Source organism: Pantherophis guttatus, chromosome 3, assembly GCF_059756535.1.
Source record: "Pantherophis guttatus breed Tessera chromosome 3, ASM5975653v1, whole genome shotgun sequence".
NCBI classification, from domain to species: domain Eukaryota; kingdom Metazoa; phylum Chordata; class Lepidosauria; order Squamata; family Colubridae; genus Pantherophis; species Pantherophis guttatus.
The window spans coordinates 168,942,960-168,968,366 of record NC_142065.1 but is presented as its reverse complement, the minus strand read 5'-3'; the positions used below and the strand labels follow the sequence as shown (position 1 = coordinate 168,968,366).

Genomic DNA, 25,407 nt, shown 5'->3' with positions numbered 1-25,407 from the left:
AAGAAATTTACTTTGGGTGCTGCAGGTGGCTTCTCATGTAAGGATGAAGAGTTTATGTTTGCCTCAGATTGCCAGCAACTCTGACATATTGCACACAATTTTTCACAGAGCATAATGAGATGTAAAACAAAGTCCTCACCAACAGTTGTCGATGGCTCAACTATTCTTAGTGCCACCATAAAGGCCTGATGCCAAGCATCTGCAAACATACAGTTTCAAAAAGAGCAACCGCACACATTTGTCTCATACTATAGAAACCAGTAGCTAACAGCTGCACTCGTTGTCTCCTGTGCTGTAAACCTGTCATCAATATTATATTGTTTGCATATGGCTACATGGCCTTGTAGGTTAGAATCCCTAAGCTGTTCGGCAGCAGCAAATGCTTACATGACAGCTGTGTCAGTTGGAAGCAGTAGAGTGGGTTTATTTGTTTCCACTGAAGCCTCAATAACTGTTTCCTCCATTCTCTACTCCCGCCCGTCTGAAAGCCACAAATCTGATTCTTTCATTTTTTAATGAGCATGCTGTTAATCATAAATGACCGCACTGCAGATGCTGGAAAGGCAGTCACTGGGATTTCCACTAACAAGACTCATAATTCTAGAAGAAATAATGGATTTCAACCGCATTAGAAGAGCTACAGCAATAATTCACAAGGCTGTGTTCTCCAGGAGGAAATCAAAATTGGGGAGACGTGCAAAAAGGTTGCTAATTTTCTACATCAGTGAAATTCATCACATTTGTTGTGATTAATATGAAAAGAGGTTTGGTTATTTAATCAGCCAGTGCTTTGTTTTGCCTGTAACACCTTTTGAAAGGCCATTGATTTAAGCGTTATTGCAACTTCTGCATTGGAAAAGTGCCAGTACTATTGTAAATAACTTCTTCCTGAACTGCAGGTAGCAGTTTTTGAACAGACTAAGGTTTTTAGTTCCTGTTTAGTTAAAGATGTCTATTTATTAAGATAAAGAACTGCAAATATTCTTGAGAATCTGATCTTTATATATTAATTGATTATCCTTTTGACAGCTTAGCTGAATAAATACTTATCCTTTAACATTAATTCCAGTGATTTGTGTTTGCTCTATTAACAATAAACATATTGCTGGCATTTTCTGTTAAAATGCTTAAAATTATGAACATAAAATGGGAAAACAATTATGTATGGGGTTGGTGTTTGTTTTTGTTTTCAAAAAGTAGTTTTCTTCAAAGCTATTAAGTATCATGAACATAGCAGTGAAAGCATCATGTAGTACAACTATGCCTTTAGTTTTCATGTATGTATCTCAGTCAAATCATTTCTCATAAATATCCCAACAAAGGTAAATAAAAATCCATGTACAACGTATTTTATGGTAGTGGTACTTATGTTGGAGAATGTCTAAGATTCAAGTGGGTTTGGGGATTCATTTGGGATTCAAATGGATTTGGGGGAGAAGAATCTTTGTGATGTTTGCTCTGTATAGATCCCAAAACTATTTTATAAAGAATCATCTCAAGCTGTTATAATAATGCAGTGCTCAGAATTTTGAGATTGATGAAAGACATATATAAAGAATCTTCAAATTCATGATGTTTTCTTAACATTCATTATTTTGTAAAGCCAATGTAAAAAACAAAAACCCATGATACTTTCTTATTGTTATTCTTTGTTAAATTCCCATTAACCAAAGAAAGACACAAAATTCTGGAATGAGTCAGGTTGAGGGCTCTTTCTCTCATTATCTTGCCAGTTTAGCTCAGATGATACATAGGGAAATATTTGGAAAGGAGGAGACATAGAGAAAGGATAGAAGGAAAGAGAAAATGCGTAACATTTTTCTATATTCATAAGTTATTAAAGGTACCTAAATATATTTGGTACCTGTAAAATTTGGTCACTGTAAAAATTAGACATTCAGAGTATGGTTTCTATGGGAAAAGAAACATTGAGGTAGATGTAAGATTCAAATCAAAAATATTTCTTTTTGTCTATATCAGTGTCTCATTTCCTTTAGAAAGCATAATCTAACTGTTCAAGTTTGCCTTTTTCTCTAAGAATGTAGAAACCTGACTTGAAATTAACATCCAGTACAGAGAAGAACTTTTGGAATAGAAATGGTTACTACATTGACACTTACATACTTGCAGGATCATTCTAGCCAGTTCATGTATCTTGAATTTGAATGTTTAGGGTCAAATCTCTATGTGAGATTTGAGTAAGTGGACAGAATTCTTATGGAATAGCTTGGTCTTGCAGATCTAGATGGCACCTCCATTTTAGAACAGCAGAAAGGACAGAAGTGGAGCTTATAATTTTAATGTTTGTGGAATATAGTCACCAAGGGAGAGTAGATTATTATTTAATTACTTGTTTTTATGGCTGTTATGAATATTTTAAACATCCCCAGAGTTTATTAGCAATTAGCAGTTCTAAATTGCTTGTCTACAAAGATCATTCCTGTGAAAAGATTCTGTCTTGGACAACAGGTGGATGAATGAAACCATGAGTCGCTGACTTGAGATGTCAGGGGGAGGGGGGGAACAAGAATATTTTTTGCCTTTGGAGTGCTTGTAGGAAAAACGAAAATGGGACAAGAACATATTGAGTCACAGTGGCGCAGTAGTTAGAGTGCAGTACTGCAGGCTACTTCTGCTGACTGCCAGCTGACTGCAATTTGTTATTTCAAATCTCACCAAGCTCAAGGTTGAATCAGTCTTCCATCCTTCCAAGGTGCGTAAAATGAGGACCCAAATTGTTGGGGGCAATATGCTGACTCTGTAAACTGCTTAGAAAGAGCTGTAAAGCACTGTGAAACAGTATATAAGTCTAAATGCTATTGCTACATTGTTGCAATACATGGTACTGTTTTGGTAGCAGAATTGCAAAAGACTTATATAGACCCCCCCCCTCAAAGGACAGGGAAAATGAATATAGATACTGAATCTGGAACTCATAGTTAGCAGTATGTTAGCACCAGAATCAGCAGAACCAACAGATGTTTTGGAAGATATCAGTTGAAAGACACTGCTTGAGTTCATTCATTCAAATGCTTTTGATTCTTCATGACCTGATGGACATCAGTTCACCAAGACTGATTGTCAGTAACTGCTTTCTTGAGTGTCTGTAGCTCATGTTTGTGTCATCATGATAATACCTACTATCTAGTTTTTTAGTCTTCCTTTTTATTGTCTTTGTTTTTTCCAAGCTTTGAGGTTCTCTCCAGTGACACTTACCTTCATATTATGAATCCAAAACATTTAAATTTTAGTTTCTTTATTAATATTTCCAGTGATCAGCCTGTTTTACTTTGTCTAATATCAACTGGCTTCTTCTTTTTGCGGTTCAAGGCATTCTATACATTTTTTTCTAGTCCCATTATTCAAAGGCATATATTTTTCTTTGTTCATTCTTTATGACAGTCCAACTATCACAGCCATGATATTACAACTGGGAAAACAGAATGAATTTTGTTGTTAATATGATTTTTCTGTACTTTAATATTTTGTCTAGATCTGTCATAGCCTTTCTTTCAAGTAGCAATCTCTTTATTTCATAGCTAAAGGTACTATTCCTGTGAACTTTTTGAACCTAGGAGATAAGGTCCTATTAGTACTTCAATTTCTTCTCTGCCTATTTGCATTGAGTTGACAGGCTTTCCCTGTTGACATAATTTTAGTTTTCTTACTGATTGTAGATGGTGCCTGTTCCTTTCACTTTCCAAGTAATTCACCAATCTTTACAGAAAATAGAAGACAAATATTTACTTAAAATATTGCTTTAATATTTATCTAATAAAACCACTGGGTTAAAGATGACTATGATAAATGTATGGAAATAGGGTAAAACAGGAATAATGAGTGGAACTTATGGTTTAAAAAGTAATTTGGAAGGATAATTGTAGAATAAAAGAAAATATATGATATAGAAATATTTATATTAAGATTTTAAAATGTGTATATCTGCAATCAGTTCTGCCATGCCATAAATGTGTGCATTTGCAGAAATGGCTTAGATATTATTCACAAATTTGATGTCTTTCAATATTTTGTCTCTTTTTTTTAGCTTGCTTGAAGAATCTTCGAATCTTGAAAACTCATACTGCCCATGGTTTGATAATAATGATATTGTTTTAATATGGGTTTTACCTAAAATGTCATAGCATAAATGAGAGTTTCCATTAGATTACCATCCTTTGATAAAAGGCAAGGAACTTTCAAAATGGTTGTTGATAATGTATCCTATTATATTTTTTTGAATCAAAGAAAATTTGGAAGGAATGCATTTGTACGTTTGTGTGTATGAGTACAAAAAGTTTCCACTGAGTTTGTATTTAGAGATTATAAATACAGTAAATTTGGAAAACTATTCATGGGGACTCTGGGTCTTTTGCATGGGAACTCCAAAGTTCCATCAATAGATAAATGGGCCATCAAAAGCCACCTCAGTAGAAAATTCAGTCGTGTTCCAGTTTCAAACAGAAAGGAAGAAAAGGGAAAGGAAGGGAAGGAAGCAGAGGTGGGTTTCTTATAATTTTACCACTGGTTCACCGCACACCAAAAATGTGAGCGGGGCATGCACACATTACTTCTGCGCATGAACATGGCTTTCTGTGCATGAGCTTTGCTCGCGCGCAGGGCTTGCAAACATACACATGGATAAGAAAACGTGGCTAAATAGAATTGCATAGCGCCACTCCCAGTTTGCCCAAACTGGTCCAAACTGGCTGAATACCATCACTGAAGGGAAGGGAAGGGAAAGGGGAAAGGGACACATGTCCATACTGGCATAATGCAACATATAACTTTGGAGATACCTCTGGTGCAGGAATTCCAAGGAATTTAATGATTGATTGATTTGCCTTTCCTATATTTGAGCATACCAGCTTCTTTTAAAACGAATATCAAAAATTAGTTGATCTGATCAGGTAGCCAGTTGTCATAAATCCCACCACTCAACTTAAAAAACAAAACTTGAATCCATTCATTGTGGTCAGCCAACATAAACGTGTCTCCTAAATATATATTAATCACTTGATAACGCATAATCTCATATTACCCAACAATGTTTTTAATGATATTGGTTAACATAAACATAATATGAATTTATGAATTAGGCACAGTAGTTCCCAACTTCTAATTTCATCTCTATGCTAAATGAAAACAAATGACAATTAGAAGTTTTATTGTCTCCCTATAGTGGCAATCATAATTAGGTCACAAATTAATCCAGGTTTTTCAGGGCTGCCCTTCTGTTCGATGTGTGCAACTCGATACTTCTTAATAATGGGAACCATTTTTCTATCAGAGACATACGATCATCATTTCTACACTCTTAGTGAGTATAGGCTGTTTCTTTATAGTCTAGTATTGCTTAATGGAAACCCATGAAGGTTTATAAAAAAGTAAATGAGTAGCTTCTGCTAACATTTTTAAAATCTCTTTCTTTTTCATTTTTTCTTGCTTTGTTTCTTTTGGTGTCTGCTTCCTCTCATAACAAAAAAGCTCCTAGATAATATGCTGGTAGCATTCTTGAAGAGTTATTTCATGCTATTTGTGCACTGTAAAATAAAGCAATAATAATTTTTCAATCTGCCATTAATTCACTTTATTGTGTTTTGTGACCATAAAAAGAATTATATACTTGGAAAACAAGTTTCCTGGGCTTTCTTCCAATCCATTTCTGGTATTTCAGGAAAATTGTATCAGTTAAATTGCACTTCCTCCCTATGTTTCTTCTTATTCTTCCACAACATAACAAGCAGAACAGTCAGGAAATTGACTATAGAAATTTTATTTTCTTATTTATAATAATGAGGTAGTGGGTTTGGTAACGTTTCCTTTATTGATTGATTTTACAACATTTATATCCTCACCACTTAAAAAAGATTGAGTAGTCTACATAAAATGAAATCTAAAACAAAAAAAAGTGAAAGAGTAAAGTCATAAAATTATCTCATAGTTAAAATGTAGCTGAAGAATGGAGATTAAAAAGCCATCCCATGTTGGAATTATTCAAGCACCAAAAGTTTGTTGAGAATTTTTTTGTAATGTTTAAGCAATAGAAAGGGCATTCAGATTTGCAGGAGAAAATTATTTGAGAGGGAACAAGGTTGTTACTGAAACAGCTTCCTCGTTGTTCTCTTTTCCTAAGCATCCAGGTTAGGGTTGTGCCATATTCTTTCCATGAGGATCTAGCAGAACAGAAGACTTTACTGGAAGAAGGTAGTTCCTATGATAAACCTGCAGTTGCTAAGACATAGCTAGCTTTTTGAACATTGTCTTGTAGTTTAGCAAATTGTAACAAAAGTACAAAAATCTGCTGGGAGCAAAAGTTTAGCATTCTGTTCCAAAATGGCATTAGAAGAATGTATCTAATAGTATATGAGAATGACCTTGGGAGACAGAGAGAATAGTTGCAGACTAGACAATGGTCAGAAAAGCAGCAGCTGACTACACAAAAGGAATGTATGGAGCCATGGTAAACATCTCAGAAGGGACCTTCCATAATTTCTTGGGCTATAAAGACAACATGGGAGAAATGTACTTTAGACTTGCAAGGTTCTGTTAATGTAATCTTACAACCAAGTTAGAGCTTCTACTTTTGACATACTTCTCTGGACAATATCGCATCATATTGTCCAGATATATTATCATATTATCATCAGAAGATATCTACAATTAATCTTCACTGCCCAATACAAAATAATCTATCAAAAAAAGTATAGGAGTAAAAATAACTTCTGAATGTTTCTATAATTAGAATTAGTTTGCAGCAGCTCCCCCAAACCTGACATCTAGAAAATGTATGTTAAAGAAGCTGTTATCGAGAGAAATTATTTTTAAAAAACCATTTCTGGCAACTTATATTAAAAAAACAAAAAAGAAACATTATAACAGAGCTCTGCAAATCTTCAGAGCAAATTTTTGACAAAGGTTTGGCTGAACTGCCCTTTGATGTTTCTCCATGAAATATGACACACTTCTGTCTGGCAGAGAACTAAAAGGCTATACTTTGGTCAGCAAAAGTGGATTTTGCGCAAACATGTACAGTATGTATTGAAGCTTCGGACAATGCTACCACAGTTCTCACAAGCCTGTTCAATGTATTAAAATGATTTCTCTGGGTGTGTGTGAGAGAGAGAGGGAGGGAGGGGGAGAGAGAGAGAGAGAGAGAGAGAGAGAGAGAGAGAGAGAGAGAGAGAGAGAGAGAGAGAGAGGGGTGGGATTCACTTACCTTCTCTACCAGTTCACAAATGTGAACGCACACACTACCTCTGCGCATGCACACAGCCTTCTGTGCATGCATAGTAGTCACACATTATGTCCGGGCGGGTGGGTGGAGCCTCCTACAGTCACCGCTACCGGTTCATGTGATCCAGAGAGAACCGGCTAAATCCCATCACTGGTGGGTGTTAGATCTCCATCTTCATCTTTCTTTCTCTCTAAACATATACATCCAAACAACGAATGCAATCTGATTTTGATACCTGAAAAATCTTGCAAAAGTACATCTATTGATTAATTTGTAAATAGATTGAAAATTATAAAGTGACTACAGAAGACAGCATGCATCTTGGCTTGTTTTTTATCAAATAATTTCCTAGCAGATTGTGGAAATGCTATATGTGTAATATTTTTTAATCTCAAGAATTAGTTGATAGTCTGGCCTATGTCTTTTGAGTAATAAGATCATTAGGTTATATTACATGTCATGCCAATTAAATGGCTACATGCCTAGCTTAAAATTTTTACTGCCTTATGAGTAGTATCTCATTAAATAGGAGAGGTATTGAGTAGGTATTGAATGTTACTGCTGTAACATTCAGTATTAGATCTTGCATTCTTCAATATTACTATTAATGAAGATAGGGGTGGAATATCTAGATTTTTGTCACAGAACTGAGTAGGATGACATTATTCTAAAGACAGAAATAACATCTGAAATTGTCTTGATAGTTTATAGAAATGCTGAAAATAAGACTGAGGTTTAACATAAGCAAATGTAGTTCTTAGATACAAAATAAAATAGAGGATACTTTGCCAATAGTACTAGAGAGACAGATCTTGAAGCACTACTGTATTTGATTACAAACTATATATATCAATCAGCATTATGATGTGGCTGCAAAATAGGCAAATGCAAGTTTAGGCTTCAACAGCAGAAGTATGGTTTCTAATACTAATGGAAAGCAATACCTCTACACTATGCAGAAATCAATCCCATCCCAAGTACTGTACCCAGCATTGACTATCATGTTTTAAGAAGAATTCAGGTAAAATGGAATATATTCATGGGATGGCAGTCAGGATTATCAGATAGCTCTAAAATAGAAAATAAATCATATGAAAGGAGATGTAAAGATTAATTGAAAGATTTAGGAATGTTTAACCATAAGAAGATAAGGCTGAGGAAAATATGTTATCTGACAGGATGTCATAGAGAAGAATGCCAAGATTTATCCTTTGGCTTTTCAGAGAGCAGGACATAGAATAATGTACAGTATTTCATTACAAGACAGCAGATTGTGGTTTGATATTAGTAAAATATCCAACAGTGAGAGAAGTTTGACATAACAACCAATGAAGGGAAGCCAGGTACAGTAGATTCTCCTTCCATGTATCAAACAGAGGCCTCATATGAGTTGATGTAATGAACAAACAGTTGAACATAATGTCCTAAAAGTCCTTTCAGTTCTATGATTCCATGCTGGCAGACATTGCAAATGTAAACCTTTATTTGTTTGCAATTTAAAAAAAGAAAGAAGGAAACTCTACCAGATTGTAGTATTGATGTATTAACATAGGCATTCAACACAATCAAGTTCTTTTAACTATCTACACATTTTTTTTCCTCTACACAGAGAAAAAAATATCAGAAACAATATTACTTCCTGATTTATGGATTTACATATAGGTAACAGGTGGATTATGGAAAGAAGAGATATTTTTAACATTATTAGGGATGAAGTTTGTTTTTGCTTGTCTTGATGAAGATTAAAAGTCACTCTTTACATATTTGTTTCTTTTTCTTATTATTTTCTTTGCACTTTTTATTCTATTTCTTTTTCTGAATTTGTATATGATTTTACTACTATACTTTTTTATTTATTATTTATCTACAAAATTTATATGCCACTCATCTTGCATGGGATTTTATAAAATCTTTTATATAAAAAAAAGGGGAAATGAGAAAGAATCAGCATGGGTTCCATTAGCAAAAGCTTCAAATTGTGCCTATGAAATGGCTTATTTGCATACTGACTGACAATGTAATGAAAATATTAGTCCATCTACTGGAATATATTAATGAACAAACGTGTGTGTGTGTGTGTGTGTGTGTGTGTGTGTGTGTGCATTTTCACCAAGAAAAATAATCATATGGGATTACCCTATTCTCAAATGAAAGTTGAAAATTTGAAGAAGAATTTCACCAAGCAAAGAGGCAGAATCATCCCCTCACTAACAGTAGAGTGAAAATTCTTAAACAGATTTTTTTTTTGCCTGATCCATAGATCAACGAAGTCTTTATTATGTTAGCAAGTTTGTCAAGTGATGGTTCACCTCAGTGAGGTGCTTCTTGTATTCTTTTCACAGAAATAGAGGCAACAATATTCCTTGGTAGTAGGGCCACTCTGCCATATTCTTTGGCCACAAAAGGTTCCTGCAAATGCACTGCCTATACCCAGCTGTCTTTTCCACATGTGTATTCATTCTGACCTCAATTTTTATTGTGTCTATTTCTTTTCTGCGTCTTTTAGCTTTGTAAGTTTCCTATCAGTGAATGTTACGCATGTGATAAAATAAAATGCAAAACAGATGGACTTTTTTAAGCTACCTGTTCTGAGCTGCAAAGAGCTACTGCTGCCACTATATCTCTTTTCTACTATCTGGGTTTAATATTTTTTTTTGCAACCGAAATCTGACAACCCTGCATATCTCTTCCCTCTTTCTGAAAAATAGGGTGGCCTCCCCTTTGTTTACTTTCTGAAGTACTTGGTATCTCTTATTTGGTGTTGTCCTACCTCATGGCAAAGTTCCTTTAGTATACAAATGTGCAGAAATTGATGTAGGATTGACATCTATCAAGAACAAAAATTCAGTTTTTTTCAGATGTGGAAAAAAATCCAAGGCCTCCAAGTTCTAAATCACCAGAGAGTTTGGAACCAATTTATTTTTTAGTAAAGCTATGCATTTGGTTTTATTTAGAAGTCAGTATCTTCAATAACTCTGAAAGATAATTGAAGCACATAAAAGCCAAAACAATAATTTTATTTGGATTATTTCATTTCTTTCTCTGAGAAAATTCCAGTCACTTAGGTATATTATTACTATGTTATGTGTTCTAGATTATATTTTAGACCTTTACATATTGGCTGGCTTTGTTCCTGTTATTTCCACTCTGAAACAATTATCTCTGGTTACAACTACTCATTTGCTAAATTAATTTTGATAAATCAACCGTCAATTGCATTATATGGATGGAAGGGAGAGGTATTGGCACTCATACATTTTAAAATAAACTGATATTTCTTTAATTTGTTTAAAATTGTTCCCTAGATGAAATACAATTTGCCAAGTTCCAGCCCGCAGCAAATGTTTGCATCTGAGTTATAAAATAAAAATGTTTGACATGCAGGATTTGTTGGGAAGGGAGTAAGGGTGAGCCCTGCTTCTGTCCAATTGCATTATGTCAAACATTAAAAATTGTGAACCTTAGTGGTTTCTGAGTTCTCTAGAAAAATATTACACCTAAAGTTCCCTATATGATTTAGATAAAAAGACACTTATGTACTGTAAGTCTTTAGCATTTTTCACGAATAGCAACTGTTCCATTTTTCTCTGGATATATTCACAAGTATTTTGGGATAAGTCAACTGACTTCTGATCTTGTATAAAACTTTTATCTGGAGTAGGAAGAAAGAACATTTTCCAGGGAGGACAATTGAATGGTTCCTTTCAATGTTTTCCTTCTCTGAGAAAGTTAATAAAGTCCCCATATGAAAAAATATGTTTTAACATTACAGATAAGATGGTTGGTGGACAACATTGTTATTCCCAATGACCTGGGACCAATAGTTACTTTGAGAGTTTTAGCAAAAAATTTATTTTCGTAAATGGGTACAAATACTGTAGTTTAGTGTTCAGCTAGTGAGGAGAGTAGGATTGCTATTAATTGCTCTTTGAGTATGGACAGAACAACAGAACAGAGTGCAAAGAACGGAATGCAAATGACCAGCTGTCTACAAGGAGTATAAATCTTTCCATTCCCCACCATCCCGTCAGAGCTGAAGAAGCTTCTTCGATGAGAAGCAAAACGTCTTCGAAGAAAAAACAGAAAATCCAGTTGCCTCTTGAAAAAAAGGCACCTTTGGGACAACCATGCCCTTGATGCCTGAGAATCTCCATAGAACAGAGTGATACTTAACATGGGTTAAAAACCTGAGGGAGACATTTGTTAGTTATTCTTTTAAACCTTCTTATTGAAGCTTACCAGTTGCGCTGCTTGTATTAGGATATGTCCTTTAAGCCTATGTCCATATTTGTACATAAGCTGATAGTACAAACACATCCATTACAAATACACTTTCAAGGGATATTTTGAAGATTTTCAATGTGGCAGGGAGTTGGATAGGCCTCCACATGTGGGACAAAGTTTTGACATTAAAGAACTATATCTGAGGATCTGAATTGTGTCTGTGAAATGCTAACTAGGATTCTCATTACTAGGAATTCCTTTGCCTAGCACTCTGAATCTCAGATGGTCTTTCAACTAGGGGGTGGTCACAGATAACAGGCCTAAAGCTGAAAACCTCTAAGCTCTTGAAAAAATGAAATGAATTTAACTTTAATTTTGTAACACACTGACAGCAGTCACATGAACCATGAAATGGAAGGAATTTTCCTGTTAGAGAAGCAGAATGGTCATTGTCCTTCCTGTATTGATCTGCATGTAAGTTATTGTGTATAGTAGTAATACATCATAAAGGAAGCTCTTCACCAGGATGAGCACACATAGTACAATATTTGCTGGTTGTTCCATATATTATAGGGGAACAATATTCTGAGGATCATGAGATCTAAAATCAGACATCTCTAGCCATTATACTGGGGAAGGCTGTGGGAATTATTCAGCAACAACAAAGATTAAGGAACGAAATCAAAATGTGCCCATTTTACAATAAATCATTATATTTACTATCTCATCCATGAAAAAGAGTGGGAAGCTATTGTTCTTTCTTTGGACAGCAAAGGAATTCCTGCTGCTAATTTTTGGGAATTGCAAATGTTAACAGGATGTTGGTTTCAATTTTTAAATTAATGTTTGTTTTGAAAATGGTGCTTTTACTTGTTGACACAATAATAGGACATTCTGTTTATAGTGAATGAATTTAGCCACCAGAGCATGAGAATAGGCAGAACAAATGACTCAGTGTTTGGTTATCTTTAACTGTAAAGCTGCTTGAATGAGTCTATCTACTTTTGACCAGTAAAAATATTTCTCCATTTAACCAGCTTTATCAATCAGATGCATTATTTCAGAAGCGGCCAATGACTCCAATGGCTGTAAAGTAGACAGGGAAGGAAAAGAATAACAACTGATTTTACTACAGTATTTTAATGAATAATTGCCAAAATAAACATGAAAGACGAGTAATTTGCACATAAACAATGGAAATCTTTGCTTCAAATGTAATGAGTGCTTGTATTGGTATGTGGGAATGACCTTGGAGATTAGGCCAGAGACGCTCACTAGGGAACGGCAAGTGAAGAGACAGCAGACTCTGTAGCTGGTAAGCAAGAAGTCCATAAGATATTTTTCGTAATAATTTAGGAAATTATTTTTCTATAATTTAGGAGATAATTTCTTAAATGTAAAGGAGATGGGGAGAATTTTACTTTCAGACTTGCAACATTCTGTTAATATAGTGTCACATTAAAGTAGAATTAGCTTATCATGTTTCCTGTCTGGTCCACCTGGTAAGGGAATGGGACAACTTGCTATAGCCAACTTGCTGAGGCCAACTCACCACAGCCAACTCACTGCTGGACAACTCACCATGGTCAATTCACCATGAGACAACTTGCTGCAAGACAATGTAACAAATCTATTAAATTATTTAAAATAAATTTAAAAAATGTTTTAATTTTTGCCATTCACATTTCATTGTCTCTCCTTTTGCATCCTTTCTTTAATTATTCTATTCCACTATTTCTTTGATATTAGTATACTGTAACTCTTGTCCCGCAGCTACTTGTGCTACAGCAAGGTGGCCGCAAGTTGGCCATGGCAAGTTGACCATTGTGAGTTGGCCATGGTGAATTGGCTATGGCAAATTGTTGTAACTCACCTGGTATATGTCTGACACTGCTTATCAGTTTGATGATTGATCCAAGCACAGAGATAAGTTGTAGGCAAGAATTGTTTAAATCATTCGGCCTGCCCAAAACAGCTACTGTTAATTGTAGTTTGTTTCCAACATCAATGTAAGATCCCAATTCTAGCTTAGTTAGGTACAGGAGAGACTATTGTCTTAACTAGCACTATGCAAATGGGCTACAAAAGCCAGACAATCACTAGAAGGCAGCTGTCACTGTTCCAAACCAAGCAAAAGAAGAGGCCACACTGTGAGTAGAACTAGTTTTCTGTAATATCTTTGCTGCTTAATGATTGTCTGCATCCCATATTTGTAGTCTTTTTTTAAAAAAAAATAATTTTTATTACCTGTTTTTAGGGGAGTGAAGTGCCCATTTTGCAATAAATAGCAAAGCTAATGAATTTCTTTCTAAATGAAACTTTCTAGATGTAATTCAAAAACAAAATACAAATTAATAAGAAAAAAATCCAAACTCTGAAAATCATTACAAAATGGAAAATAATTTAGTGATTATGTGCCATCCGGTTGGAGTTTTAGTAATTATGTCCCTTCATGTCTTCAATGACGTACCTATCTCCACTGTAACTGAGTCTATGATACATTATTGCTGTCCTTTTACGTCCACCTTTCCCAGCATTATGGTATTCTCAAAAGGGGGTGCAGTGGTGCAAAGGCTTAATGATGCTGGATATGCTGAGCAGTTGCCAACACTCCAGTGGTTTGAGTCCAGCACTGCAAAATGGGGTGAGCGCTTGTCTCTTGTCTCTAGCTACTGCCTGCCTAACAGTTTGAAAGCATTGTTTGCGAGTAGATAGATAGGTACCACCTTTTCAGTGGTGGAAAACATCTGGCTGCATTCTGGAGAGGGAGCTGGAGCCAGTGCTGGATCTGCCCAAATACAATCAGTAGATAATTTGTGAAAGAAAGCTCTGGATGAGCTGACTTCCTCTGAGAACACTGCAGGCTAACTAGTATGAAGCTAGTTCATCCTTTTGTGGTGCACCAGTGCAATAGATAGACTAATGACTATTGGCTGCATAATAGCCTCCCTGACTTCATATGCCATATGCTAAATAAATAAATATTCTCAAGACAGCTAGGTCATTAAAAAATCTGGTAATATGATCCTGTCATTTGTCTTTCAAATAAGAACTCTAGAGTGATTTGTTCCATGATCCATTTGTTTATTTTCTTGTTTATCCATGGTTTTAGGGATTCTTCTCGAAATTTCAAAAGCATCAATAATCCTTCTATCCTGCTTCTTCAAAGTCTAATTTGCTTCTACAAAGTATCCCAGGGGAAAAACCTGCCTGGATGATTCTGATCTTTGTATGTAAGTAGATATTATTCAGCATACATCAGTAATAATGGCTCTTCTTTGTTAGCCTTTTCTAAAATCAGCTTGAACATCTGGCATCTCCTTTTCTTTGTAGAACTCTAATCAGCTTTGGGTGATCCAGCTATGCCCGCATGTGGAATTAAAGACATTGTATGATAGCTGTACTGTCTATGAAGTCCCTCTTTTTGTTGATGATACCTGTTGGTCACTGTGTCATTCTCCAAATTTGGCATAGCTTGGTCATACTACTAATTCTTTTTATGTTGGATGTGATATTTCATGGATATTCCACCTGCTCTTACGGTCTTCCAATTGGTAATGTCTAGAACGATGATATAACTTCATTTTTTAGTATTAGATGTTCTTATGGGTAAAGAATGTCTTTTAAAATATCTTAGATGTTACGATCTCTAATGTACAAAATTTCAATGTATCACTAACCATGCATTATATCATTGCAACTTCTATATTGTGTTCAAAGGGAATCCTGTAGTTGCTTAACCATGAAATTATATGGGCATAAGACACCACTGCAATGTCAACCCAATACAGAAAAACCTGCAACCTATGCGCCAATTGAAGCTGGACAAAGCCGTTCTGGACATGACTTCCATTAGCAGTTCAAGAAGCAGATCTGAGGACCCACATACTATAGATCCCCCACACACAAAAATGTCATCAAGTGACATCAAGATCCCAATGGGATTATCTCATGCCAATTTGAAAAGTTAAAAGAATGGCTTCATCTACATGGAGAAGGTTTGTTGACCAGCAAGAGTGAATGGTGTCCCTTTCTTGATAAAAAAAAGTCTACCAAAGAGTTGACATAAAGTCAGGGTAAGTATACATCCCTGGGTTTTTTTAATGGATATTGCAGCAGAGAGAACAGGATGTTCTGAAGAGGCATATTGGATTTCTGTGTTGTTGTTCTTGTGCAACTTATAGGCAGAAGCATAAAAAAGCATATTTAGCATAAGACGATAGCAACGAATAGATATGACAGACTATCCCTAGTCACTTTCTTGGGGCTGAGTTTATAGGGTCTTTAAATCTATAAAAGTCCTCTCAGGTTTGTTCTATATGCATAGAGCAGAGCAGAGCAGAGCAAAATAGAATAGAATAGAATTTATTTGTCCAAGTGTGATTAGACCCACTAGTCTCTGGTGCGGAAGCTCTCAGTGTACATGCAAAACAACAGAGTAATAACAATCATATTTTTTACTACATGTGGAAACTGTATTCTAATGTTGACTCTCCTTTCCTAAAGCTGGCTTGTTCTTCTGCCAGAATATTATTTTGCCACAGACTATCAGTTTTCCATTCAGAAATCTGGCATATAACTTGCTTATAATGTTCCACCACCTCCACAGATAATTTGAAGGAGTAGTTTTAACTCCTTTTTTGAATAATAGGATAGATTTGATTAATTGAAATTTGAGCCATTCAATCTGTACATGTAAAAATATTTGCTAGAACTGGGATTCAATAATTGGTGATTGCCTTGAGTAATTTAGCAGGAACTAGACTACCTAACCCGCCCTCAATGCTTTATCTTGCTTCAACTGCCCAATAAATCTAGTAATCTCAGAATAACAAACATACACTTGTATATAGTTATTGATTTATTATAAAGTATAAAAGGTCTGTTTAGCACTTCAAAGACTTCCCAGAATTCTTAACAGTACAAGTCCCTTACAAAGCAATTAAAAAAAACAACCCTGTCCATTAAAAAAATCATGATGGAGAGGGTTAATGGCTGGAAAAAGGTTGGTAGCAGGAAAGATCAAAATTGCCTTTGGAATGAATGAATTGTGTAATATGCCAAATTCAATGTTGTAAACACAAAATGTAAAAAAAAGATATCTAGTATTCTTATCCTCTTCATGAGTAGACCATGAATGCTGGGTCAACATTATACTTCATAGGGGGATTTAGGTCAATTTATTCTGTATTCTTATACTGGTGGGTTTAACACTTCTTTCTTTCTTCTGAATTGACTTGTCTGCTTTTTGTTCTGGTTACAACTTAAGCATCTCACAAGATGTATCTCTGATCTTTTCAAGTCATATTGCATTCCTTTGATTTTAACCAGAATGCCATATTTCATTTTATAATTCCTTAGACTGGTCAAACAATATGTAACCTAAATTCTGTTTGAAAAGTTTCATTATATTAACAGAATATAAATCTTTTTCTCCTGGAGGAAAGCTTTAGGAAAGTAGTTTTTTCCCCCTCAAAATGTTGCACTAGGGATTAATATCACAAAACAGGTTAAATGTACATTTTATTGGACTGAACTTTAGCTGTTTAAAATTACAAGCGGTCAAACCACAGGGAGGTCTTTCCTGTAGCCAAATGTTTGAAATAAAATAAAATTAAATTAAATGTGCCATTTAATTACACATCCAGATTTTGTATTTTATCATAAAGCTGTTTCCAGACAAAAGCAATTCTTGAAATATAATAGAATTATGTTCCAATTAAACTGAATTGGCAAAAAAATGGTTCATACTTTGAGTCATGAAATTCATTTTCCATGCCAGGGATGGGCAATGAAAAAGCTATTAGGGGGTTCACCAATTTATCCTTTCTTACCTCTTTTCCTAAAATTCCTAGCCAACCAATTCTCAAACTGCTGTTCTCCCAAAGTGTTAGGATTCTACTCCTAAAATTCATAGCTAGTATGGCCAAAGTCCCCCTGTTTGAGGGCAAATAAAAGCTTTTAGTGAAGTATGCTTCTTTGCTTTTGATAATATAATGACTACTTACGATTCTTACCATACTGAGATCTTGTCATGTGTCTGGAAGTAATTGATATTATCAATTCGTTATGCACACTAATATTACTTTTAAGGCAGCATAGTTTGATATTATGGAAGATGATATTATTCTGGCATTCAAATGCTCACTATTGGACTGGCTTCAAGGTTAGCAAAATCTGTATATTGTAGTGCTAATTGCACATTAATATGAATTTATGTTAAGGATGCAGTGCCATAGTATAAGAAATTAATATTGATGTATTTGCAGACAAATTAAGATCTAATGATTTCCTAATAAAATAATTTGTTCATAGATCACAAGAGGATTACAGGCAAGAAGCCTATAATGATATGACTAAGGCAATTATTTTTCACTATCTAATTATACCTTCACAACTGATCAGGTTTTCATTTGGAGAGTTAAATGGTGGTAGAGAACAGCCCAGCGACATTCACATCTATCACTAAGAGCAAGTTACTGGACTTTGACAAAAGGGAGAGCTGCTCCTGAAAGGTAATTTAATATAATTAAAGATATATTATGTTTGTTAGGTGATCAGTTTGCCTCCTTCAAATAAAACCCAAGTACCAGAGAACTGGGAATTAATATTTGTCTCCAATTCATCCCTGTAAGCTAATAGCTATCCCAAGAAATTATCACTTTAAAATATCAAGTCATAGGTAGCAAATTCAACAAACATTTCTTTAAGAGAATCCATTATGAAATTTAAGAAATGGAAACTTATAGGAGAAGTGGATAATTAAAGAATGAGCTGAATAAATAGTAAAATTGTTAAAGGTAAGCTTAATAGTATACTACTACAGTTGTTATCACTGCAACAACTAAGAAGAAGGAGATAAAATAATTCCAGGTATAAAATATACATTGAAAGATAAAAATAATGTTTTCATCATCTTTCCTACAAGAAAAGCTGAGCAATATCTCATGAACTGACAGTTTTTCCTCTTATTTATATATTTACTACATTATAACCAGTGCTGCAAATTAGACACATTTTTAATTTGAACTGTTATTTATTGAAATAACAAAAAAGCAACCAGGAAAAAAAAAGGCTTGAATAGATATTGTGTATTGTACTGCTCATAAAAAATGGGGAGAAAAGGATCCTCCTGGTGTCCTCATGTCTTTAGAGCTGAGTAAACTTCTTCGCCCGGGTAAGGAGAATCAGATTTGTCACTTGAGTCACATGGAATTATGCATGTGCTTGATAGTCCTTGAATTCAATAATGGGTTGGATGAAGGTTCAATAAGTTGATGTGATCTAATGGAGGCACTTTGAACAGATGGTTCATAAGTCTCAGGAAATGATGCTTGATAGGTTATACAGATTCACCACCTGGGGATAATCTAACATTGAGAGCTTACCCTCCCGCCTGCTCGTAGATGCCTAGTTGCACTCTCTTACTTCAGATGACTGATAAATTTCATTTCCTTGCTCTGGTAATGTCCCAGTTCGGTTAGTAAAATGCATTATAATTCATTTGCTCTGTCCTTGAAGCCAATGCAGAACCCTTAGTTGGAGTAGAATTTGGCAGCCAAAATTTCAACTATCTTTAGTTAAACCATTCCCATTTTAAAAGCAAGTTTCCTATTGATTTCTACTCCTGTTTCAGGGTGCTCGCCTAGTGCTTCCTTAGAAGACTATTTGGTCTCAAAAAAGGCTTGGTTTTTTTCAGTGAATATGCCCTAGGGACTGGAAAATCTACCAATAATATTTTCTACTTAAAAGTATTTCAGGATTTGCAGTCATAATTTTCCTTAATATCCTCTTGAGTTGATTTTTCTATTAGTCCCTTCCCACATTATTTAAATTTTGTTTCTCATATTTCTAGTATGGTTTATTGTAATAAGGCTAGTAACAGACAATTATAATTGTCATTTATTCTTTGGGCTGCAATGATAAAGTATATAGTTAAAAAGAATGCAATAAAATATAAAAACAGATTTTGCTTGTCATAATTTTTTTACCCTGCAGCTATTTTCACCTGGTAATACAGTTCATGTTATTAAAAATTAAATTATAATTAATTGTTGAAACAATTTATATGTATATTATAAAATTTGTCCATAGATAAGACTTTCTGAAATTGATTTGTTTATAGTTTGCCTTAATGTTTCTTTCAAAAAAATTAAAAAAAAAAACACCATTCTAAAACTATTGTTTTCTACTCTGAGTTTTTAAATATGTTTTCCACAAAGATATTGATCATTTATCCAGAAATAATCATAATTTTCATCTCCATTTAAATGAGAGGAAAAACATATATGTTAATGCCCTGAGTTGAATCACTCTTCTGATAAACTTCTACTTACCTTGATGGGAACTGTCTGCATGAATGCTGTAAAGTTGAATTACATATATGTAAAGTAGAGAACAAATATTTTGCTTGAATACATATAAATGTTCTGTGCATGTGGTGGAATTTCCAGCTATAATGGGGGAGGTGTGAAGAAGGACTGGGCTTAGAGGTCTTGCACAGCAGAAAGTAGTGCTGGTCTTATCTCCCTCAGAGACCCTGAAGCCTTATCTGACCATTCCCAAGACAACTCAGTCAATCTGGTAGGATTCTTGTAAATAGGCATTGAAACAATATTGAAGTAACTTTCAACAACTCATGGAGTGGACCTGGTTCCTTCCGCCTGACAGTGTATGACAAATGAAACCAGTTTTCAAATGTAATTATAAAATGATAATTATGCAATTATCCAATGCAAACAATTCCTGAGTCTTCTAATTAATAATTATGTATCCAATTGTTCTTTTTCCCAACTCTTATTTCCCAAATGTCACCTATACATTTGGAATATTTATTACTGTTTTATTTTTACAAAGGTGACTATGAACAATCACAGTGAAATATTGGCACCATCTTTAGGATTGTATCCAAATTGATTTTAAATTTGTTTTTATGTTGTAAAATAAAAGAAAATCGCTATATCACCTATAAAAGTAGAAAAATAACGTATTTCCTGCTCCTGGAAAATACAATTCTTTAAGACAGTTTCAGCCCTGTAAAATATATTACCTCAGTAATGCTATGAAGGTCAGTATCAGAATAGCTTATTTGTTACAAAAGTAGCAGCAGCAGTCACATAAATTAAAGATGTTTGGAGGCGATCTATATGCACATCCAACAGCTATGAAAAATGATCTCATTTTTATTCCAGTCAGTATAATTACTTTGTTTGGGATGTAAGTCCCTTTTTTGCTCTTCTTTTGTCTCTGTTAATTTTCATGACTATAACTTTGTGGTGCATGAAAACAGACGAACAAGATTGTTTTAAGTATATATAGACGTTTATCCAAAGAGGTACATGATTTTAGGCACGTGCTCTGTTTTAACTTCCAAAAATGGGGTGGTGGGGGGAATGATTTGTTTGTTTGTTTGTTTGTTTGTTTGTTTGTTTGTTTGTTTGTTTGTTTGTTTATTTATTTATTTATTTATTGGTTCGATTTACATGCCGCCCTCCTCCGGAGACTCAAGGCGGCTTACAGTGCGTTAAGCAATAGCCTTCATACTTTTGTAAATACCTGCTTAGTAGGGCTTTCGCCCCACCCCCCCAAGCAGTGTTCTCTTTTTATACAAAGTCATCTTATTGCCCCAAAAACCAGGTCCTCATTTTACCTATCTCGAAAGGATGGAAGGCTGAGTCAACATTGAGCCTGGTGAGATTTGAACTTGCAGTAATTGCAGACAGTTGGTGTTACTTAACAGCACTTTAGTCTGCTGTGCTACCAAGGCTCTAATGTTTTATTCACAATAAAACATTTCATTCTTTAGACCATATAATTTTATCAAGATACAAAAACAGGTTTATAAACATGTTGAGGAAATTCATTATTAATGAAAAATAACATCCTTTATGAGATTAAAGAAAGCTTTGAACAAAATCTACAGCAGTTTTGAAGGATCCTCCTTTGTAACTTCTGGATTGAACATGTAATTTATACATTTCATAGCCTTTGTATATATGAACTTTGAAACATCCAGGAGAACAGATAGTTGACCTCAAGAAGTGCTGAGTTCTTGTATATTCTATGCCCTTTAGTATTGATGGATAGTGGAAGGGGGTTCTATCTGCTGCTCAGGTACCATTTAGGCTAAGCAGGCCCATTGGGTCCTAACTAAGCCTATATGTGTTACCATTTTGATAAGGTATGCAAAAGTTTAAACAAATAGCTCCTTGGCTATTTAATTCATTTTAACTCATATGTTGTCAACCCTTCCACTTTCTACAGTAGTGAAGAAATGCTATGATATAACATTCTGAAGATTATCAAGCAACCAAAAGTCATAGGATGGTGCGAATATCTGTTTCCAATCTAAAACCAGCCATGATTTCCTCCATCCCTGATCCAGCATTCTTATTTTATCAGGTCTTACTTGCAAAAATCAGAAAAACCACCAGATGACAGCAAAGAAATAAAGAATATAGTACTTGTCTGGATTCATATCCTATCTCCCACTTAGTAACAGGAGGTGACATTTAATATAATGATTTCTAACTTGAAATCATTATAGTACTAGTGAGGAAAAATGAGGTCAAAAATGAGAAAGGAATCTTGCTCTTGCACCCTAGCAGTATTTTTCACCTTACTATTTCAGAATTATTGTTAAGGGAAAAAAAGTTTAAAATCTGTTTGTTCTGGATTCTGGTCAGACTCTATTATCCTGCCTTGCAGAAATTCAAATGCATTCCAGAGAAGTCAGACTTCATTTTTATTTCCTAGAAAGGATAAGAACTAGCAGACAAAATTGGCTTTACTGTCTGGGTTCACACAGCTTCCAGAGCAAGCCAAAGATTAGATCTCTACCATGGTAGTTTAGGATTCATCAGCATTCAAGCATTTAAAGCTTTCTTATAAATTAGCCAAATGCACACTAATACCGGAAAACACCACCAATGTCAATTCATTAGTCAATGGAGTGAGAAAGATCAACACATCAGTCAAGAAGATATATGCAGTCTGTCCCTTAATGATGTTAGCTTCTAGGCAGATGGTGATGGAACCTCTCTAGCTTGATGGCTGTTTAATATGTGTAATCCATATACCAATAAATCTGTGGCTGGCAACAAGCAGGGTTACTTTGTTTAGAGAAAAAAGAATTATCTTCTGCATTGTGGCCAAAATTAACACTTAATAGTGTTACTGCTGAACACTTGAAAATTTCTTTTATAGAGTCAGAATTAAGAAATAATAATTATCCAATATAAATCATCAGCCAGAGTAATATTACTTTTAGTAAAATCAGATCATTAAGTCATTGTTTATATTTATATTTAGAACAACTGGAAGGTGGGTTACAGCCTTGATAAGTATTGTGTGGCTAGTTTACCTCATTCAATGATACAAGAAAAGAAAGGCAGACAGTGAATGTAAAGCATTGTATTATTCAATCGGCAAGGAACTTTGGATACAATGTAAGGCTTGAAAGGATGAAAGGTTTAAAATTTACATTAAATTATAATTTTGAAGAATTTTTTTGTAAAATTGGTATTTAACATCAGATAAGTTATCAAGAATGTTTAAAGGTATTTTAAATGAATGTTTGAAATGCATTTGTCTAGCTAGAACTATGCTATGCCTCAACATAGGCTAGTATCACTCTATCAATTGAAATACAGGCTGAAATGTACTCTGGCTGAAAGATATATCACCTTTTGGAAGAAACAAGATTTGCAGATTTAATTTACTTTAGTGTCTCACTCCATGCTTTACTCATGCTGTGATTAGAAAAAGTTATGACTCAGACCTACAAAAGAGTCATATTACTACTATGCTTTTATTTACAGTATTTATGCCTCTCCAAAATACTTCTACTTCTACAGCAACTTTTATGTTTTATAGAAAAATGTCCTCTTGGTGAGAAGTGATACTCAACCTTCAAAAAATAGAGGGAAGATTCAACAACATTCCTGTTCAAGAAAACCTTTGCAACTGCCAACATACTGAGGTCAAGATTACTACACATGTTCTCTTGAGCTAATCTGCTCTGCTATACTTAATGCTTAATCACTTTTTTTTTAAAATTTGATTTATATGCCGCCCTTCTCCGAAGACTCAGGGCGGCTTACAATGTGCTCAGCAATAGCCTTCATCCTTTTGTATATTTATACAGTCAGCTTATTGCCCCCACAAACTGGGTCCTCATTTCACCTACCTTAGAAAGGATGGAAGGCTGAGTCAACCTTGAGCCTTGGCGAGATTCGAACCCTGCAGTAATTGCAGGCAGCTGGTCTTAATAAGCTTAATAACAGGGTGCCTTAAACCCCTGTACTACCAAGGCTCTACTTCTCCCCAAACATCATCAGTTGATGCTTCGATTGACCTCAATCTGAAATTATGATTTTTGTACTGAGAGATTGATCTACTGTAATCAGCACAAAAGTTGTGAAATGTTGTCCAATGCAATCACAGTTAAAAGACAGAAGGCTTGACAGACTGGCTTCTGACATCAACTTTGATGAATCCAACTTCATCAATTCCACATTATCCCATTGGAGTCAACTCAGCAAGTTTGATCATTTCAGTCTGTTAGTACATACACACACACACACACCGCCACTTTAAGGAGGTGAGGTAGACCAAGGCCCTGTGGTGCTATTTTTTTAAATCTAAACTTTCATTCCATGCATGATATCAGATCACCTTCATTCAAATTACTACATATTTTCCTTTCATTTAGTTTTATGGATATATAACATATCCCCCTTCTTTTTTTCTTTCATTTCATTTATTATTTTATGCTCTTTGCCATTTCATCCTTCCACATGCCAAGTCACAGTCCTCTATTCCCATGGTAATCAATTAAAAATACTGAGATAATGCAGAAAAGATATAGATTACCAACTATATGGATACATGCAGTTAGATAAAGGCAACACCTGTCATTTTGGCCAATATATCACAAAAGCAAACCAAAGGCCATTTATTCCAAGGATGCTCTTGGGATAAAAGCATGTTCATGCTTTTTTATGTAAACTGGGATTTCTAATCTACAGTCAGCCTTGCACATCAACATGCTATTGCTTGTACTTCACAAACTGGGAGATATATTTAACGCACACTCAAGAAACTTTTTTCTTCCTGTAGGATGAAAGTTTAAAAAGTTTCATTCAAAACATATGTGCAACATTATTATTAATTTGAAAACATGTTTAGCCTTAAAAATCAGATAAACAACCCATAGTTTCTTATCAAATGACAAGATGGATAAACAGAATACTGACATTATTTTCTAAGTGCACATGATTTTATAAAAGCTTTAAATGAATTAGTAGCAGTTGTATAACAATGAAAATATTTTTTTAAAAAGTGTACAAAAAAAATGAACAAGATAAATATGACAGGGTTGTTAAGAGTTTCAAAGTCACAGTCATAAAAATGAATAGAAATGTGAATAATTCATTTAAAGTAATGGGAAAGTAAACTATAATGTGTGTCAAATAATAAGTGGAAAAAACGTATTAGTTCTATAACATTTATATTTTATAAAGTGCTTTACATTTCTGACTATATCAATCTCCATTTTAAAGGAACAACATTGTGTAGAAAGATCAATCATATAATGCTAATAAAGAAACCTGACTTCTTCAGCAATTATTTACTTATTTAATTAATTAAATTGATATGTTACTCATCTCGCTATCCAAAGCTGTTATTCAGCTTTGCTTCATAGACATCTGCTAGGATCTCTGAACATGTCTTGACTCTTGATGTCCTTCCACAGACACCTATAAGAGAATTGAACACTAATAATTAAGCAAATCCCGGCATGATTTGTGCCTAGTGAGGAAACTTACTTTTAGTAGCAGCTCTAGTGGAAAAGCAGCGTGTATACATTTGTATCAGATTTTCTTTATTCCCAAAAGCATATTTGTCATCTTGACCACATACAACTGCATTTATATACTGTAACTAGC

The 25,407-nt window shown here is 34.5% G+C and overlaps 1 long non-coding RNA gene across 1 annotated transcript; it reads left to right on the top strand.

Moving 5' to 3' along the window:
- The first annotated feature begins 581 nt into the window (after positions 1 to 581).
- LOC148114896 (uncharacterized) lies at positions 582 to 16,050 on the top strand. Its single transcript, XR_015732902.1, has 3 exons — positions 582 to 704; positions 14,571 to 14,691; positions 15,179 to 16,050. It is a non-coding gene; the product is annotated as an uncharacterized LOC148114896 (long non-coding RNA).
- Positions 16,051 to 25,407: the final 9,357 nt, after the last annotated feature.